The 19,469-nt window shown below is 46.1% G+C and overlaps 1 long non-coding RNA gene across 2 annotated transcripts; it reads left to right on the top strand.

Annotated features, from left to right (window-relative positions):
- The first annotated feature begins 189 nt into the window (after nt 1-189).
- LOC114219932 (uncharacterized) lies at nt 190-18,675 on the top strand. 2 transcript variants are annotated; one of them, XR_003611489.2, is made up of 5 exons: nt 190-880; nt 1,273-1,351; nt 3,311-3,428; nt 15,468-15,568; nt 15,744-18,675. It is a non-coding gene; the product is annotated as an uncharacterized LOC114219932 (long non-coding RNA). The 2 variants fall into 2 exon arrangements; XR_015766547.1 differs by having other exon boundaries at nt 3,311-3,434.
- The last annotated feature ends 794 nt before the right edge of the window (nt 18,676-19,469 follow it).

Below are 19,469 nucleotides of genomic sequence, written 5' to 3'. Positions count from 1 at the left end.
GAGGAGGAAAAGGAGGGGGAGGAGCTGACAGTGGTTGCGTCCAAACCAACGGGGGGAGCGGGGGGGGGGGGGGGGAATAAAAGGTACGCATGCGCACTTGCTTGCTCTCCCCGGCGGGGCGTCGAGCGAGAGTCACGTGACTCGACCCAGCGACCGCGCCCCGCGGGGGTTTTTTAGGCACTTCCCGGCCTCAGGGGACGCAAAATTAAGTCGGGCCACCGCCCGTCGGGGACGCTGGGTGTCTGGGGTGGCAGTCCGCTTGCTCCAGCCCCTTGGGCTCCAAAGTGGGTAGGGACGTAGAGAAAGAATAAAACGTCCAAGTTGGCAGAGTGCGCCCCCCCATCTGTTTATTTCAGAGTCCCATTTCTCGGATGGGCAAGTTGGGCTTCCGAGCCCCAAGAAAAAACTTGCAAGTGGCGAGGCTAGCAGGCCCTTCCTGCGGCCCGCTGCCCTTCGGGGACAGCGTCCTGTGACGCGCCCGCCGCGGCCGCCAGCCCGCCCGAGAGGCCGCCAGCGAACCGGAGCGCGGGACGGGACACCCCGGCCAGGGTGGCGGCCCCGCACCTGTCCCGGGGAGCACACTCAGGGGCCACGTGTGGCCGCCTGCGTCACGTGCCAGCCCCCACCTCCCCCGGCCAGAACCCGCGTGGCCGCGCGGGGTGGGCCGCCGGGCCTCCCGTTAACCTGCGCCGCGAGGCGTCCCCGTCACCCCTGCCTGCGGCTCCAGCCCCTGGAGGAAGCGGCCACGCAAACGAGCCGTGACCGCACAGAGGCAAAACCGACCCTCCAGATGTTGGTGGCAAGGACAGGAGCCACCAGGGCGTGCAGAAGCCGGCCAGGGCACCACCCCTCAGGAGCTGCCACAGCGCGCTCCTGCAAAGTAAGGTGGCTTTACAGCCGTCACTTCTGGACTAAAAGCTGATCTCTTCATTACGGCCTACCAGTCCCTGCAGGATCTGGGCCCGCGTCCTCTGTTCATCTCACGCTGTCCTCTGCTTGGCTTGTGCTGCCCAGTCACACTGGCCTTCTTGCTGTTTCCCCAGGACACCAAGCTCTTCTCTGCCCCAGGGCCTTTACCTTCACAGTACTCTGTCTGGAATCTTACTCCTCCTCAATTCTCAAGGCTCTGCTCAAATGGCCTGTAAGCACAGAGCCCTTGTCATACCGGCCTTGTTAAAAGTAGAGGTTCCACACGCCTATTGCCTGGTTTTATTTTTTCATACCCTGCATCACTACCTGAAATGATCCTACTATTGATGTGTTTACTTACAGGTCTCTTGTCACCAAAAAGTAACTTTTCGGAGGGGAGAATCTTGGCAGTCTTGTTCCTGGTTGAATCTTTAAAAGATTGGTAAGTGGGGTGTAGGAAGAAAGGGGGTTAGAGGCCACCATAGAAAGGACGTGCCAGGCAAAAGTAGGGGTTATAGGGGAACCCCCAGTTCTTCCGGCAACCAGAGTGGGAGCACCAGGCTGGTGTACTTTGTCCATCCAGTATCAGAGGCACACAGCCTAGGGTTTACCTATTTTGTACAAGACTACAAAAACAATCTATTGACTATCATATGAAAAGAAATTTTTTTCAGGGGCGCCTGGGTGGCTCAGTCCCTTAAGTGTTTGCCTGTTGCTCAGGCCATGATCTCCAGGACCTGGGCTCAGCCCCGCATTGGGCTCCCTACTCAGCGGGGAGCCTCCTTCTCTCCCTCTGCCCCTCTGCCCTGCTTGTGCTCTCTCTCTCTCAAATAAATAAATCTTTAAAATCTCAAGTAAATTTTAAAAATCTTTTTTTAAAAATTTTTTTTCTTTTTTTTTAAAGAATTTATTTATTTGAGAGAAAATGAGAGATAGCACGAGAGGGAAGAGGGTCAGAGGGAGAAGCAGACTCCCTGCTGAGCAGGGAGCCTGATGTGGGACTTGATCCCGGGACTCCAGGATCATGACCTGAGCCGAAGGCAGTCGCTCAACCAACTGAGCCACCCAGGCGCCCAAAAAAAGAAAATTTTGAATAATGATTACAATAGAAAAACATCTGAAAATCTGTTGCTTTTATGGCAAAAAAAAAAAGTTTTAATCTGAGTGCATTTTCATAGAGATTTTTCTGAGACCTGCCGTGGTCTAAATGAGTCTCTCTCCTTCTCCCTCTCTCTCTCTCTCTCCCCCTGTTCCCTACCCCCAAGAAACACACACACACACACACACACACACACACACACACACACAAAGATGGCTGGACACCAGGCTACTGGTCAGTTTCATTCTAAACTGCCCTTTATAAAACCTAAGCAACGTTATTACACATCGATACCTAATGGATGCTCATAGTCAACCTGCAAGAGCTGAAGGATGTACTTATCAGTGGCCACTGTGAAAAGCAACATGTCTTGAGGGCAGAAAGTAAGATGTGTAAGGAGTATAAAAGGTTACTTCCCAGTGGTGGGAATCACGGAGGGCTTCCTGGGGTAGGAAGCATTTTTGCTAGGCCATGAAGCACAGACAAGGTTCCTGGAAGGATGAGTCCCCTCAGAACAGAGGGACGCGTGAATTCAAAGGCACAGAGGTGGAAAAGGCTAAAAGAACCAGGAATTGGCAGCTCTTTCTGCCCATAGGTCCTGTCCCCATGCTATAATAAAACCACTCTTTTTGCACCCCCCAAAAAAAGAACCAGGAATAATCTCATTTGACTTAAACAACATTTTCTTTCTGTTGATGAGATAGTACCATCTAGTTTGGCTTTCTTTTTTTTTTTTAAGATTTTATTTATTCATTTGCGAGAGAGACAGAGAACAAGCATGGGGAGAGGCAGAGGGAGAGGGAGAAGCAGACGCCCCGCCGAACAAGGAGCCCCATGCGGGACTCAATCCCAGGACCCTGGGATCATGACCTGAGCCGAAGGCAGACACTTAACCATCTTGAGCCACCCAGGCGCCCTAGTTTGGCTTTCTAAATTTTATAAGCACTTCCTATCTGAGTGACCTTGGGCAAATTACTATGACTCTTTGAGCATCATAAATGGAGTTGGTAATAGAAACTCCTTGGGTTTGTTTTCAGGATTAAATGAGAATAAATGAGAAAAAGACTGAGTGCCATACCAGTCCACAAAATTATTCAATAAAGACTACCACTCTAGGGGCCTGAGAAAGTGCTCCTACATTAGCCTCCAACCTTGGAATTGGAAGGCCTGGACAAGCAACAGCGCATATGACATCTCTCAGCTAAGCTCTGGAAACTTCACATCCATTTGAAGTAATTAGCGTTTGATGACTCAAGAAAATGTGGGTTAATGTATACTTTCTTTTTTCTTTTTTCTAAATAGGCTCCACACCCAACGTGGGTCTGGAACTCACGACTCCGATCAAAAGTCACATGCTCCATGAACTGAGCCAGCCAGGTGCCCCTGTACTTTCATTTTTAACATCCTTCCAGACTTCTAAGTATGTGTATGTAAATACTTTTATTTTGTTGTGGTTATTGTTAAAGATTTATTTATTTGAGAGAGAGAGAGAGAGACAGTGTACGCCAGCACGGGGAGGAGCAGAGGGAGAGGGAGAGAGAATCCTCAAGCAGACTCCCCACTGAGTGCAGAGCCCAATGCAGGCCAATCCCAGGACCCCGAGATCATGATCCCAGCTGAAATCAACAGTTGAATGCCCAACCAACTGAGGCACCCAGGCACCTCACGTAAACACTTTTAACCATAAAAGATGTATTACACAGCATGTTAGGAAACTGAGCTCTTATTTTCCATTTTATAATAGATCTTGGACATCTTTTCTATTTCCACAACACACAGTTAGGGTTATAGCTTCTGAGTTTTGCATCAGGCTTAGGAAGGCTTTCCACACTCCAAGATTATTTGTTAACACAACTGAATTAAAACTGAAATGGCAGCCCATCTTTTTCCTCCCCTACTGCACAGAAATGTCAAGAGAATGCATGATGCCAACAGCTTCTCATGATATATAATGCATGCATTCATCACAGTAAGGAGTATAAGTGGCCTCACAGATTAACTGCTGCCAGAAAAGGCCAAAGTTAGACTCAAGGGCATGAGTCAAAAGACATGAGAAAAGTCAAATAACATTGTGAGCACAAAAGGCCAATCAAAATAACAGAATAGAATCAGACATCTTTTATTTAACATTTAACAGCATATACGTTTATACAAGAGCAGTGTTTTTGTGTGTTTTAATATATGCCCTGTTCAAGTTTGGGACCAATGTTGACATACTAAATACACCCCCGTGCTGCATTCGCTCCCTACTGAGGGTGAGATTCTTTGACTCTCCCTGTAGTCCTAGACTCCAAAGGTGGAGTGACTTGCTGGGAGTTGAGGGTGGACCCACCATGCCATCTCATAGTCTGCATGCACAGAAAACAACCATTTGCTCTTCTGTGAGGTGTGGGAAGGAGAGTGGGACCGATGTGTTCTGATCCTTTTTCATACCTTTCCTGGGGCACAAAAGGCAAGCTCATGATCAAATCTGCTCACAGCTCACCTTACTCGGTAAACTGAAGGGACGTGTTTCTCCCTAAACTCTTGTTTTCAATAGAAACACAGGAAACAAAATTAAGTTTTGAAGAAAGAGATTTTTATTTTTAATATTTAATTTATTTATTTGACAGAGAGAGACACAGCAAGAGAGGGAACACAAGCAGGCGGAATGGGAGAGGGAGAAGCAGGCCTCCCGCCAAGCAGGGAGCCCGATGTGGGGCTCAATGTGGGGCTCGATCCCAGGACCCTGGGATCATGACCTGAGCCAAAGGCAGGCGCTTAACAACTGAGCCACCCAGGAGCGCCCTGAAGAAAGAGATTTTTAACAAAAATTGGAAGCCTTGTATGTTCTCCCCGCTTTGGGATAAAACACAGCTTACCTTGGGCAAGCAAATTCTATGCATCTTAAAAAAGCAATAGAAAATACTGCTTGTCTGTTGTCTGTGACACAGAAAAAGTGTCCAAGAATCTAAGGCCTCATGCAGGAAATGGTGGATTCTCCAAAGGGTCTCTCCAAACTGAGCATAAAATGGGATTATATAAACATAACACAGCCGGCTAGCTCCCTTCCCAATATACATTCCACAGTTATTTTTTGCTAACAGAGCCTAAATTGTATTCAAGTGGGCAGTGTGCCCAGCTCAAAGACTACATTTCCCAGCCTCCTCTGCAAAGAAGGGAGGATGATGAAATAATAAGAGGAAGTCATTGGGTGGGGCTTCCAGGAAAGCTATTTAAAAGGAAGTGACTTAGCTTGGTTTCTTGCTCTTGCTACTTCCTCCTTCCTGGGGCCTGGAACTCAAATAAGATAGCCAGGGCTGCAGCAGCCATCTTTGACCATGAGGTAACCTTAAGGAAGGAAGCCATATGCAGAGAATGGTGGAAGCCATCTGCAGAGAAAGGAGGAAGTCTGATGAACTTGTGGATATCCTTAGACTACCTCTAAACTTTTTTTTTTTTTTTGTAAGTGGAGGAAAAACCCTTTAGTTTATATAAGCAGCTGTGGTTAGGTCTCCACACCAACACCTAAACACAATTCATTACTCATTATAGCATGTAAAGCTCATAGTAATCTTCACACTGCTGCTAAATAAAGGTAATATTCTGTAGTTTGGGGAGATTTGAGGTTGCTGTTTGTGCTTTCTCTTTGCTCTTACCCACTTTTTATGAAACGTTTCCCCATTACAACAGTGTGTTCCTTGCAAGGCTGGTGTTCAGCCTGAAACTGAAGTTGCAAATTGTTGCTAGTTATGAAATAGTAGTCAGGTTAAGAATGATCTCTCCTTCTGACTGCTAGCTGAAGGGTGAATCATAGACAGTTAATGGATTTTCAGAAAGACTGCCCATGGCCTTCCCAACTTGCCACAGCTTTGCAGGTGGTGCTCAGGGCTGGGGCTGGAGGCACGCTCCAACACAGCAGTGATGTCACCGTGAAAGGAGCTTCACGATAGACTCTTTCTCAGGCCTCCCATTTCTGCCTGCTAAATAATTTCTTTTTTTTTTTTAAGATTTTATTTATTTATTTGACAGAGAGATAGAGAGTACAAGTAAGCAGAGTGGCAGGCAGAGGGAAAGGGAGAAGCAGCCTCCCTGCTGAACAGGGAGCCCGATGCGGGGCTCAATCCCAGGACCCTGGGATCATGACCTGAGCCGAAGGCAGACACTTAACCGACTGAGCCACCCAGGTGCCCCTGCTAAGTGATTCCTTGGTTTTCCTAAAATCTGTTTTAAAATGGCACAGCTCTGAAGACAAAAACAAAGGCTCGGGTCCATCTGCCAAGACAGGTGTCATGAGAAAACCAGTTTCTCACTGGGGCAAGATGTCTAGGCGATGGAGTCCCAGTGGCTGGCCACAGTCAGCATCCTGAAACAGTAATGCAGGCTCTCGAATTCAATCCACAGCTCTGCGATCCTCACGCAAATCCCTGGACGACCTCGTTCAAATGCCCAAGTCTGGTTCTGTGCGGCTAGGGTGGGCCCTCAGTAGCTGCATTTCTAACAAGCTCCCAACGATGCCGGTGCTCCTGGGGCACCGAGTGTGTCTTGAGCGGGAAGGCACTTGCTGGCTCTTCTCACAATACAGTCCCAGTCTCTGTTGGGCACCTTCTTGTCATTCAGATCTCAGTTCACATGTCACTTCCTCTGAGCAGCCCTCCTTGACCAGCCAGTCCATAGCAGAGTCTCCGGGCCCCCATGCTTTTCTACTTCACCCAAATTTCACCTGCACCTCATGGGCCTGCCTATGCCCCGAATGTTTATATGCATCACCCCCCCACCCCAAACTCCCATAAGATCATGTCAACTGATTCTCTGAATCACAAATTTAGAATTTGGGTTGAGACCAGAAATTAGGAATGGAGTCATATTAATGGCTAGGTTGTTCTATTCCTCCTTGGAGGATATAACCCTAGCCCAGGAGCCATGCCCTCAAATTCATTTCCTAGCAAGCTGGAGCTTCTTGGTTTCTAATATATGCATGATCCCAGTACACTACCATTAACCTTTTGGCATTTTTCCTTCCAGTCTTTTATATTAATGTAATTATTTCCAGTGGTGTGCTGGAGCTGGCTCCGAGCTTAGCAAGCCAGTTGTGTCCATCTATCGAACTCCTCCTCTGCTGACATCATGAAGTAACTTGAAATCAGCCACGGTGGGCACGTTTACGCCATGGAAATGCTACAAATGAGAGATTTTCGGTTTCAGGGAGTCGGTTGTTTTTTTTTTTTTAAGATTTTATTTATCTGACAGAGAGCACCGAGGGGGAGGGAGAAGCAGACTCTCCACTGAGCAGGGAGCCCGATGCGGGGCTCGACCCCAGGACCCCAAGATCATGACCCGCGCTGAAGGCAGACGCTTAACTGAGCCACCCAGGTGCCCCCAGAGAGTCTGTTGCTAACAGCCTACCAGTACACCACTGATTTAACTTACACGACATCAGGTTTCTCCAGTCATGTATCCCAACTAGTTAACACTCTCCTAAAGTGCACCAGGAGCTTACGTCCTAGTAAATGGAGACAGATGATATATAAGTAAACACATAAACAAGAAAATTTTAGGAAGCAGACGGTGTGAAGAATATGGACAAAACCACTGATATGTTGAATGTACTCCTTTTACCTTTCCCCCTCACATATCAAAAACAGTTGCTCAAGTTTTAAAAAGGTCTCAGGAGCGTTCTTCCTAGTGGCTGCATAATATTCATCCCTTCTGATAATAATCTAATTTATTTATGCATTCCTCGGCACTTAAGGGTTTCTCAGCCTTGGCACGGTTGATATTCTGGGTCAAATAATTCTTGGGTGGGGGGACTGTCTCATGCATTGTAGGATGTTGAGCGGCATCCCTGGCTTTTTTCCCAACAGATGCCAGTAGCAGTAGTGCCCACTACCCCAGTTAGGGCAACCGAAAATGTCTCCAGATTTTGTCCCCTGGTGGGCAAAATCACCCCGGTGGAAGATCACTGCCTTAGCTGGACTTTATATGGACAAATAAATGCTTAAATAAAAAAAAAACAAGGAAGCAGGTCTCAGAGAGTGACTCCAGTAGTAGCCGTGCTGACCGGGAACTGGTTAGAAATGAAGATTCTCAGGCACCTGTCCAGACACCTGACATCAGAATCTCCTGGGTGGGACCAGTCAGTCCATGCTTTAACAAGCCTTTCCGGGGATTCTGATGCATGATGCAGTTTGACAGGGGGCCAGGGATGAAGGTTTTTAGAAATCACAATAGAGTTTGGTGGCTTTGTACTGCAATGCGTGGTTGTGGTTGCATCATGATGTGTGTGTTTGTGTGTGTGTGTGTGTGTGTGTGTGTGTGTGTGTGTGTGTGTGTGTCCCGCCTACGCATCTTTGGCTAGTATAGGTGATTAGAGCAAATTAACTGAGTTCAGGTGTACTTTGGACTTAAGTACCACCTTTCAGCTCAGGATTACCAAACACCACTTATTTTTACCCCAGGGAGGCTCTGGGACGAGTGGTAGGATGAAGGATGTGAGCGGCGGTGCCCTGCATTGTCCAAACACATTGGGTTATTGTCCGGAAGTATTCAGATGTGTTATAATAGTCAGGATAGGTTATGCTGCTGTCAATGACCAAACAACAACAAAAAGATCTAAAGTGAAGAATGGAAAGCAAATGGGTCCGAACTCTAAGTTCCAACCACCACGTGGTGCTTCTCCACTACATATAAACTCTGGTTCCCTAAATAAAGAGCTGTTTGGTCTTTTCAGAAGTCGAAGAACCACAAAACGCAAAGTCAAGGCAAGGTGTACCACCAGCAGCTATCTCCTGCTCTTGCCACCATCTTGTGCCTCAGGCGACCATGAACTCCATTCAGATAATACGGGTTCAGGAGCTTTCTTTCATCGTTTGTCAGTGGGGGGTTTCTACTGCAGGAACAAAAATGCCTCTGGTCTAGCAGTTCTCAGATGTGGCGGTATTGTCCCATTCCAAGGAGCATTTTTGGAAATGGGGGTGGTGGGAGTTGGGTGTCACAGTGACTGGGACCCCTGGTACTTACTGGGGTTAGTGCCAGGGTCATTAAAACATCCTACAGAGTGCTTGTGGGATTGTAAAATGGTACCAACACTTTGAAAAGTAAGTCAAGAGTTTCTTTGAAAATTCAGCATACAGGGGCGTCTGGCTAGCTCCCTCGGTAGAGCACGTCTGACTCTTGATCTCAGGGTTGTGAATTCGAGATTTAAGTCATCTCTACCCATGTAGAGGTCACTTTAAAAATAAATAAATGTCATAAAATAAAATTCAACAGACACTTAACAATGAGACCCCCACCGTTCCATCTAGGTATTTACCAAAGAGAAGAGAAAGCCTATGCCCACACTATACACACAAGTTCATATCTGCCCTGTTTGCAAGAAGCAAAAACGGAAAGCAATCCAAGGATCCCGTAACAGGTGGAAGGATAGACAGACTGTGGGGCACCCACAGAGCGGACGGCTGTGTAGCAATAAGAAGGGATGAACTCTCAGTACACGATACAACATGGATGAATCTCAAAATAATTATGCTGAGTGGAAGAAGCCAGACCAAAAAAAAAAAAAAAGTTCACGCTTTATGATTCATTCCCTTTACAGAAAATGCAAACAAATCTATAGTCACAGAAAACAGAGCAAAGGTTGCCTGGGGATGAAGGGAAGGACCAGAAAGAGGGATTACAAGGGGGTCCTACTGTAATCCCGGTCGGGGAAAGGAAACAATTGGGGTGAGAGTTATGTTAATTAAGTCTCCAGGGGCCAGCTCACGACTTGGCAGCTGGCTTCTTTCAGCAGAGGAAGAGAGAGAGCAAGAAGGTGCCCGAGGCAGATGTGACAGTTTTTAATAACCTACTCCTGGATGTGACATACATCACTTCTGCGGTATTCTATTCATCGGAGGCACACCAGCGAATCCAACCCACACCATAGGAAAGGGAATTGCAACGGGGCATGAATACTGAGAGAGTCGTGGATATTTGTGGACCCCCTCAGAGGCTGCCCACCACAAGGAACAGGTGCAAACATACAGATTCTCCAGCTCTGCCCAAATGAGGGAATGTTAACCATGGCCCGGCAGGTCAGAATCACTTCACAAGGACATATTCTTTCCTTCTTAAAAAACAAAACAAAACAAAACAAAACAAAAAAAAAAAACAGCCCTTGGGGGGCCTGGCTGGCTCACTTGGGTAAAGCTTGAGACTCTTGATGTCAGGTTTGTGCATTTGAGCCCCACTTTGGGTGTAGAGATTACTTAAAAATAAAATCTTAAAAAACAAAAACAGTACCCTTGAAAGTTACTAAAAGAGTAACTCTTAGGGCACCTGGGTGGCTCAGTCGTTATGTGTCTGCCTTGAGCCCAGGTCAGGATCCCAGGGTCCTGGGATCAAGCCCCGCATCGGGCTCCCTGCTCAGCCAGGAGCCTGCTTCTCACTCTCCCTCTCCCCCTGCTTGTGTTCCCTCTCTAGCTCTCTCTGTATGTCAAATAAATAAATAAAATCTTAAAAAAAAAGTAAATCTTAAAAGTCCTATTCACAAGGAAAAAAATTGTAACAACGTGTGGTGATGGATGTTAACTAAATTTACTGTGATCATTTAACAATATATACAAATATTGAACTACTGTGTCACGCACCTGAAACTAATACAACGTTAGACGTCAAATGCCAGTTATATCTCAATTAAAAAAAAAAATTAGCACCAGGGACGCCTGGGTGGCTCAGTCGTTAAGCATCTGCCTTTGGCTCAGGTCATGATCCCAGGGTCCTGGGATCGAGTCCCACATCGGGCTCCCTGCTCGGCGGGAAGCCTGCTTCTTCCTCTCCCACTCCCCCTGCTTGTGTTCCCTCTCTCGCTGTGTCTCTCTCTGTCAAATAAATAAAATCTTTAAAAAAAATTTTTTTTAATTTTTTTGACCGCCCAGTGGTCATAAGAGCTAAAGGTGCCAATACGGTTGTTCTCAGCGTCTTGTTTCTGTGGTTTCTCCTGACGGCTGAAACAACAGCCGAGATGTGCTGTGGGATGAAGGCTGTGAGGGGCGGTGCCCTGCATCGTCCAAACACATTGTCTGGGTTATTGTCCAGAAGCATTCAGATGTGTTATAATAGTCAGGAGAGGTTATGCTGCTGTCAATCACCAAGCAACAACAAAAAGAGCTAATCAGCTAACCCCACAAACATCTGTTTCTTACTGCGGCATAGCCTGCTCTGGGTCCAGGCAACAATCCACGGCTGCTATCCCGGGACGATGCTCAGTGACTCAGGGATACAGGTGGCTTCTGTCTTGTGACTCCAACCTCCACAAAAGGGAAGATGAAGCCTGGAGAGTCTTGCAGAGACTTTTTGCTGCCTCAAATAGGAAGTGACACATCACTTCTGATCATTATCTGTTGGCCAGAGCAGGTCATATGACCCCGCCTAACACAAGAGCATTGGGATGGGTATCTCCTTACAACTGAGAATAAGTTAGCATTAATAATAACCTTTTTCGGAGAAGGTCCCCCTGCCACACATATGATTCCGTATGTTTTAATATTTATGGTAAGGCCTTTGTATTAACTTATTTGATCCCAATAATTCCCCAATGAGGTTAGTATTTTTTTTTTTTTTGCAGATTTATTTGTTATTTATTTGAAGGAGAGAGAGCACAATCTCAAGCAGGTGCTCTCTGAGCGCCAAGCCCACTCAGGGCTTGATCCCATGACCCTGAGATCATGACCTGAGCCAAAACCAAGAGCTGGCTGCTTAACTGACTGAGCCACCCAGATGCCCTGAGGTTTGTATTTTTATTCCCATTTTAAAGATGAGGAATTGGGGTGCCTGGGTGGCTCAGTCCTTAAGTGTCTGCCTTCGGCTCAGGTCATGATCCCAGGGTCCTGGGATCGAGCCTGACATTGGGCTCCCTGCTCAGTGAGGAGTCTGCTTCTCCCTCTCCCTCTGCCCCTCCTCACACTTGTGTTCTGTCTGTCTCTCGCTATCTCAAATAAATAAGTAATCTTTAAACAAAATAAAGATGAGGACTTGAGGCTCAAAGAGGTTCCTAAGATGTTTCTATCCACAGAACACTTTTGTTTATGATTTATGTTTTTAATTGAAGTATAGTTGACATTACCCACAGAACACTTCTGACACCAGATGGTATTGGGCTGGCGGGTGTGTCATCAATTCTAAAGCTAATTTCCTCTTTGGGGCACTTAGCTCATTTTCAGTTTTTGGTTCTTACAAATAATACTGTAATGAGCTGGGTTGGGTTTTCTTTTGACCAAATCTTTGCATACATATTTGTTTTCTTCATATATATTTCTAAACATAGAATCGAAGGGTTCAGGTGGCATATTTCGAGCCTTCGAGGTGAATTGCTGAGTGTCCTCCCCATCTCCACCCTCACCCTGGACAGAGTGTGAAATGCCTGTTTTCTCTATATACCCACCAACACTGGGTATTAAATATTTGTTTAAAAATCTGTGCAAATTGCTTCAGCGTGATATTTTTAATGCAATTTAATGTCCTCTATCTGAAAAAATAAAAGGTCTTTATTTAAAGTATGAATCCAGGGGTGCCTGGGTGGCTCAGTCGTTAAGCGTCTGCCTTCGGCTCAAGTCATGATCCCAGAGTCCTGGGATCGAGCCCCGCATTAGGCTCCCTGCTCCAGGGAAGCCTGCTTCTCCCTCTCCCACTCCCCCTGTTTGTGTTCCCTCTCTCGCTGTGTCTCTCTCTGTCAAATAAATAAAATCTTTATTTATTTTTTTAATAGATTTTTTAAAGATTTAATAAAATCTTTAAAAAACAAAAAAAAATAATAATAAAGTGTGAATCCAAGGGTGCCTGGCTGGCTCCAGTCAATGAAGCATGGAACTCTTGATTTCAGGGTTGTGAGTTCGAGCCCCACGTGGGGTATAGAGATTACTAAAAATAAACAAGTAATGGGGCGCCTGGGTGGCTCAGTCGTTAAGTGTCTGCCTTCGGCTCAGGTCATGATCCCAGGATCCTGGGATCGAGCCCCACATCGGGCTCCCTGCTCCATGGGAGGCCTACTTCTCCCTCTCCCACTCCCCCTGCTTGTGTTCCCTCTCTCGCTGAGTCTTTCTCTGTCAGATAAATAAACAAAATCTTAAAAAAAATAAAAATAAACAAGTAAATAAAACTTTTAAAAAATGAATAAAGTTTTTTAAAGTTTATTTAAGTAATCTCTACCCCCAATGTGGGCTCGAACCCATGACCCCGAGATCAAGAGTGGCATGCTCTTCTGATCGAACCAGCCAGGAGCCCTGCCTCCCAAATTTTGAAAGTGTGAATCCAAATGAAGTATGTTAAAACTAGCCTTCATTTGAGGGGTGCCTGGGTGGCTCAGTTGGTTGAGCGACTGCCTTCGGCTCAGGTCATGATCCCGGAGTCCCGGGATCGAGTCCCGCATCGGGCTCCTTGCTCAGCAAGGAGTCTGCTTCTCCCTCTGACCCTACTCGCTCTTGTACTTTCTCTCTCACTCTCTCTCTCAAATAAATAAAAATTTTTAAAAAATCTTAAAAAAAAAACTAGCCTTCATTTAAATAGATCTACGTCACAAAAACTAATATTAGATTTATAACCACGTGGCCAAAGTAAAGAGGAAATCAATGTAACTGTCTATTAAAATTAGGCACTTTACAGTGGAGAAATCTGACAGACACTACGTCCATCAGGGGACCAAGTTTCACATCAAGAGTGAGAAATCAGGGGCGCCTGGGTGGCTCAGTTGGTTAAGCGACTGCCTTCGGCTCGGGTCATGATCCTGGAGTCCCGGGATCGAGTCCCGCATCGGGCTCCCTGCTCGGCGGGGAGTCTGCTTCTCCCTCTGACCCTCTTCCCTCTCATGCTCTCTATCTCTCATTCTCTCTCTCTCAAATAAATAAATAAAATCTTTAAAAAAAAAAAAAGAGTGAGAAATCAGGGGCGCCTGGGAGGCTCCGTCAGTTAAAGTGTGTGCCCTCAGATCAGGTCATGATCCCAGGGTCCTGGGATCGAGTCCCGCATCGGTCTCCTTGCTCGGTGTGAGCCTGCTCCTCCCTCTCCCTCTGCCTGCTGTTCCCCCTGCTTGTGCTCTCTCTCTCTCTCTCTCTGTGACAAATAAATAAATAAATAAAAGCTTTAAAAAGAAGTGAAAAATCCTAATGGTAGTACAACGTCCTTGACATGAGTGATGAGAGGGGCACTTTACCTCAGTGATCTTCCTCCCCAAAATCCGTAAGCCCAGCATCATCACGAGAAACACATCAGACAAATCCCAAATGCAGGACATTCTGCATTTATTTTTAAGTAATCTCTATACCCAGCATGGAGCTCGAACTCACAGGCCCAAGCTGAAGGGTCTCATGCTCTACCCACTAAGCCAGCCAGGCGCCCTTGTATGCCTCCATGTATATGAAATATCCTTAATAAGCAAATCCGTAGACAGAAAGTAGATGAGCTGTTGCCAGGGGGCTCAAGGTGGCAGGAATGGGGAGTGACGGGAATGGGGAATGACTACATGCATATGTGGTTTCTTATCAAGGTGAAGAAAATGTCCTAGAATTAGCACAATTTTTTTACATACACTATATTTTTTAAAGATTTTATTTATTTATTTGACAGAGACACAGTGAAAGAGGGAACACAAGCAGGAGGAGTGGGAGAGGGAGAAGCAGGCTTCCTGCTGAGCAGGGAGCCCGATGGAGGGCTCGATCCCAGGACCCTGGGATCATGACCTGAGCCAAAGGCAGACACTTAACGACGGAGCCACCCAGGTGCCCCAAATTAGCACGATTTTTGAATATACTAAATCCCAGTGAAATGGGCACTTTAAAAGGGTGTGTGTTATAGTATATGAATTACATCTCAATTAAAAAGAAAAGTCTGAAAAACCTTCACAACCAAAAGGAGTCTAAGGAGTCAAGACACCCACATGTAATGTGGTTTTCTGGACAGGATTCTGGAACAGAAAAAGTGCATTCAGTAACAGTTAAGGAAATCTGAACAAAGTACAGACTTTAGTTAATATCGCGTATCAACATTTGTTGTTTAATTGTGACAAATATATGATAATGTATGATGTTTATAATACAGGAAAATCAGGGGAAAGTGAGTATGGGGTCTATGGGAATTCTCTGTACTATCTTTGCAGCTTTTCTGTAAATCTAAAACTGTTCTAAAAGTTTATTTTTAGAGGTGCCTGGGTGGCTTAGTCATTTGAGCGTCCGACTCTTGGTTTCAGCTCAGGTCATGATCTCACAGTTGGGGGATTGAGCCCCGCATCGGGCTCTGTGCTCTGCATGGGAGTCTGCTTCAGATTCTCTCTCCCTTTCCCTCCCACTGTCTCTCTCAAATAAATAAAATAAGCAAAATCTTTTTTAAAAAAATAGAAGTTTATTAAAAAAAATCACACCCAATTGCGACCTTTTGGGCCACTTAAAAAAAAAATACAAGGGTTCTTGCCTCTAGCTCTAAGAACACAAGTCTATTTTGATTTTTTCATAAGGAAAACTGCCCCTTTGGAAACAGAGCCCCACTGTGGGCATGTGGGATCACCAGGGAAGCTGCTGGCTGAGCTGAGGATAAACACCAGCGATTCTATTCTCAGTAAGTGGCTCTAACCGCTAACCATCCTTCCTTCCCCGTCAGTGTGTATCATGTCTGGGCCTGAATTATCCTGTCTGGCTAAGTCCTGATTCTGGGAGACTCTTGGTGTTGGAAAACATTGGGAAATTTCAGTGGATTTGCCTGGAAAGAAAAATCTTACTTTTTTTTTTAACAGGTGACTAACTTCAACATGAATGCCAACGCGTATAACAGGAAATCAGATGATGCAAGGCAAAGCAGGAGCATCAGACTTTGAAATGACATGGGGCTTTAGGTGATAGCCAGGCCCGCTGGTTTGCAACCGCACACTGGTCCAGCCCTGAGAAGCCGCTCTTGCAGAAACACCTAGGAACCTGACTTATTCAGTAGAAAATAACTGCCCCAGAGGTGGGAGTTAGGGTCTTGTGAAAGTTTAAATTAGGAGAAATTACAGTTGAAGAGCTTAAGACCAGAGGGAAACACAGAGGGAATGGACATCACATCTGTGAGCATTCAGAGAAATCATTTAAATTCACTAAGATTATTCTAACAACAACAAAAATAGCAATGAGTAGCATTTTCTGCACACGAAGCAATGCTATGTTTGTTCCCTTTTTAAGAGGAATCCTGTGACCCCTCTCCCCACAAAACCCAGTATTGAAGTTCAGGCCTGAATCACTCTGGATACACGCCCCTTGGAGAGGCTTGACCCAAACCAGTTAAAAAAAAAAAAAAAGAAAGCGCCAAAGAGCCAAATTCTTGGCTTCCACCAGTTCCTAAACAGGCTTTTGAAATTCATGGCAGAGATAATAACCTTGAAAGCCAAGGTTTTTGATTTGCAAGATTCGCAAAAGAGGCTCTTTTTTTCAAACGTCTCTGAACTGGTTTTGAGTAGCAAGACTTTGGATTCAAAAGCAAATCCCTGAAGGAATCTTGGAATAAAGTTTCTGCCACAACAGACAATACATCTGTGGGGGGAACTGATGAAAAGTCAGATTATCCTGTCCCTGAGGGTGAAAATGTCCAAAAAACAAAAAACAAAAACAAAAACCCAGAGAGGAGGAATTACAAATTCCAGGGGGCTAAAGAAGGGGAAAAACAAGGTTGGCGGTGAGCTGAGGAGCTAATCATTGTTGCAATTGCCTTCATTATTCCAGTCTATTTCTGTTTTTTTCTTTTCTTTTTTGTTAAGTAAGCTCTACACCCAACGTGGGGCTTGAACTCATGACCCTGAGATCAGGAGTTGCATATGGTCCACCGACTGAGCCAGCCAGGCGCCCTTATTCTCTCTACTTTTTTGAAATTTTTCATATTAAAAATTCTGCGATTGTTAGTTTTAATGGGGAAGCTGGGAGACCAGCAAGAAGGTTATCACAATCGTGCAGGCAAGAAGTGGTGGTTGTGTGGGCCAGGGTAGCTGAGATGGGGTGGATGTGGGAAGCTGGAGAGAGGCAGATGGATATCTGGTGGTCGCCCACTGGATTAAATCCCCATGCATTTTCCCTCCTCCTTCACCTCAGGAGTTTGCACGCAGTACTCCGGGATGGGGGTGCGGGAAGGTTAAGAGAAGAGCGTGCTAGATTAGCACCGCAGTGGTTCCTGAGAAGGGTCTCTGCCCCATGGAGCCACCTACAGCCCGGAGATGATAGGTACATCCAGATGCCTCTGGGTTCCAGTCCAGGAGCCTTGGGAACCTCAAAAGATTTTCAGTAGGCAGTGGCCTGAACAGGTTTTTCAAAACCCTCTCTACCCCAGCTACTGCGTGGAGCAGTTCAGAATGGGGAAAGGATGTGCTCTGGTTCATCTACATATCCCTGCTCTTTGCCTCCCATCAGAGAGTTCCCAGCAGATGTTTGCGTGTGAATATAGAAGTGGGTGTGCAATGTCAGAGAATTTGGGGGGCTTTCTGGACAATCCAAAATGTTGGTACGGTGAGTCCAGTCAAGTGGGTAAGAGCACCCATTCTGAGAGCTGGGTTCATATCCTGCCACCATCACTTACGTACCAGCTGTGTGAATCTGGGCAAGGCACTTAACAGTGCCTCGGTTTCCCCATCTGTAAAATGGGGGTGGTAATACTAGCACTAATAATAGTACTTTCCTCATAGGTCTGTTTTGACTCAACTCACGCAATGCCATGCTTTATATAGAGAAAGGCCTCGGGAAAGGCTGGCTGTGATGAGGGGTTAAGAGTACAATAAAGAGGGCGCCCGGGTGGCTCAGCTGGTTGGGCGACTGCCTTCGGCTCGGGTCGTGATCCTGGAGTCCTGGGATCGAGTCCCGCAGTCCCGCATCGAGCTCCCTGCTCGGCGGGGAGTCCGTTTCTCCCTCTGACCCTACCCTCTCTCATGCTCTCTATCTCATTCTCTCTCTCAAATAAATAAATAAAATCTTAAAAAAAAAAAAAGAGTACGATAAAGAAACCACTAAAATGCTGCAAACCCTCCTCGTACTGCCCTCCTCATACTGCCAGGAATGCCCAGAAAGTTCCCCCCCGGGGTGGGAGTTGTTTTATTCCCCGTTGGCTCTAGCGTGGTGCATAGAGCTCTGCTCCCGGTAGGGGGCGCAGTAAATATTGACTCAACCAGCGAACAAGCCCGGAGTTTCCTATGGACCAGAATTCACCTCTTACGATAACCCCAAACCTAAAGAATCCCACAAAAGCAAAAACTGTAACAGAGGGTAATTATTTGAGGGACGACCCCCGAATGTGACAGTGGGTGAGGAAAAGCATCTCTTATCGAAAAGATTGTGTGTGTGTTTTAAGATTTTTAAAGGAATCTCTACACCCAACTCGGGGCTCGAACTCACAGCCCCGAGATCAAGAGTCCCACGTTCCCCTGACTAAGCCAGCCAGGTGCCCCCAAAAGACTGTGTTTTGAGACAAATGTTTGCTCGCTCAGAAAAAGCAGAAAAGGTTTGGGGTGGCAAGCCGCAACAAATAGTCATTAAAGCAAAATTAGTACAGGTCTTAAATTCCCGAGGTTGCAAAACAGCCTGGCTGAGGTCATTTGTGCCTAATTATTGTGCCCAATAATTACCTTGACTAATTAGAGCAAAGGTTTTGGAGTATGTTTCTATTCCCAGACACTGAGTCATCAGTGACCCAGAATAAATCATTTCACTCTATTTGTGTCTTGGATCTTCTGCATGGAAGCACCCTTGGCCAACCCCTCGGGGACATTCCAAAGGCTTCATTAATTAATATTTGGAAAACAATGTAATTTGTATATGTCAGGCCTATAGAAACATGACATCAGTATGTTTTGTATGTTAGGTTCATTTATTTAATTATTCAACTACTCTCCAGGTGCACTCAATATTTATTAAGTACCTCTTCTGAGCTAGGCCCTGAGATAAGAAGTGGGAGTACAAAGTGAACAAGGCAGAGGGGCCCCTGTCCTCACAAAGCTTATAGTCTTGGGGTGGAGGCAGACAGTAAGTAGGTAAAGCAGCAGACAAAAAAATTACTAACTGCAAACTGCTAAGTGCTATGAGGAAAATTAACAGGACTCTGCCACAGGTACTAGTAGAAGAGGTGATCAGGGAGGGCTTCTTAGAGGAGGTGGTCCCCAAGCTGAGACCTGAGGGAACAGCTGGTAGAGTCGGCGCTCTGCATGTATGGAAGGCATGACAGGAAGCAAGACACGGCAGGGGAGTGGCAAGAGTCATAAGTGGTCATGACAAGCACAGACTTTCTGGGTTTGAATCCTGCTCTGCCCCTGCCACTGACTAATAGTTGTGGGGGACAGGGGAGAGCTGGGAACGGGGACTGACTGCTTGGCGGACATGGGTTTCCTTTTGGGGTGATGAAAACATCTTGGAAGAGGATGGAGGTGATGGTTGCACAACAGTGTGAACATATTAAACATCACTGAATTGTTCACTTGAAAGTGGTTAAGGTGAATTTTATGCTACGTAAA

Source organism: Eumetopias jubatus, unplaced genomic scaffold (assembly GCF_037043125.1).
Source record: "Eumetopias jubatus isolate StellerSeaLion01/CBP00866 unplaced genomic scaffold, mEumJub1_p1.0 scaffold_12, whole genome shotgun sequence".
Lineage (NCBI taxonomy): Eukaryota > Metazoa > Chordata > Mammalia > Carnivora > Otariidae > Eumetopias > Eumetopias jubatus.
The sequence above is the reverse complement of the archived record's forward strand: the minus strand, read 5'-3'. Positions and strand labels throughout refer to the sequence as shown.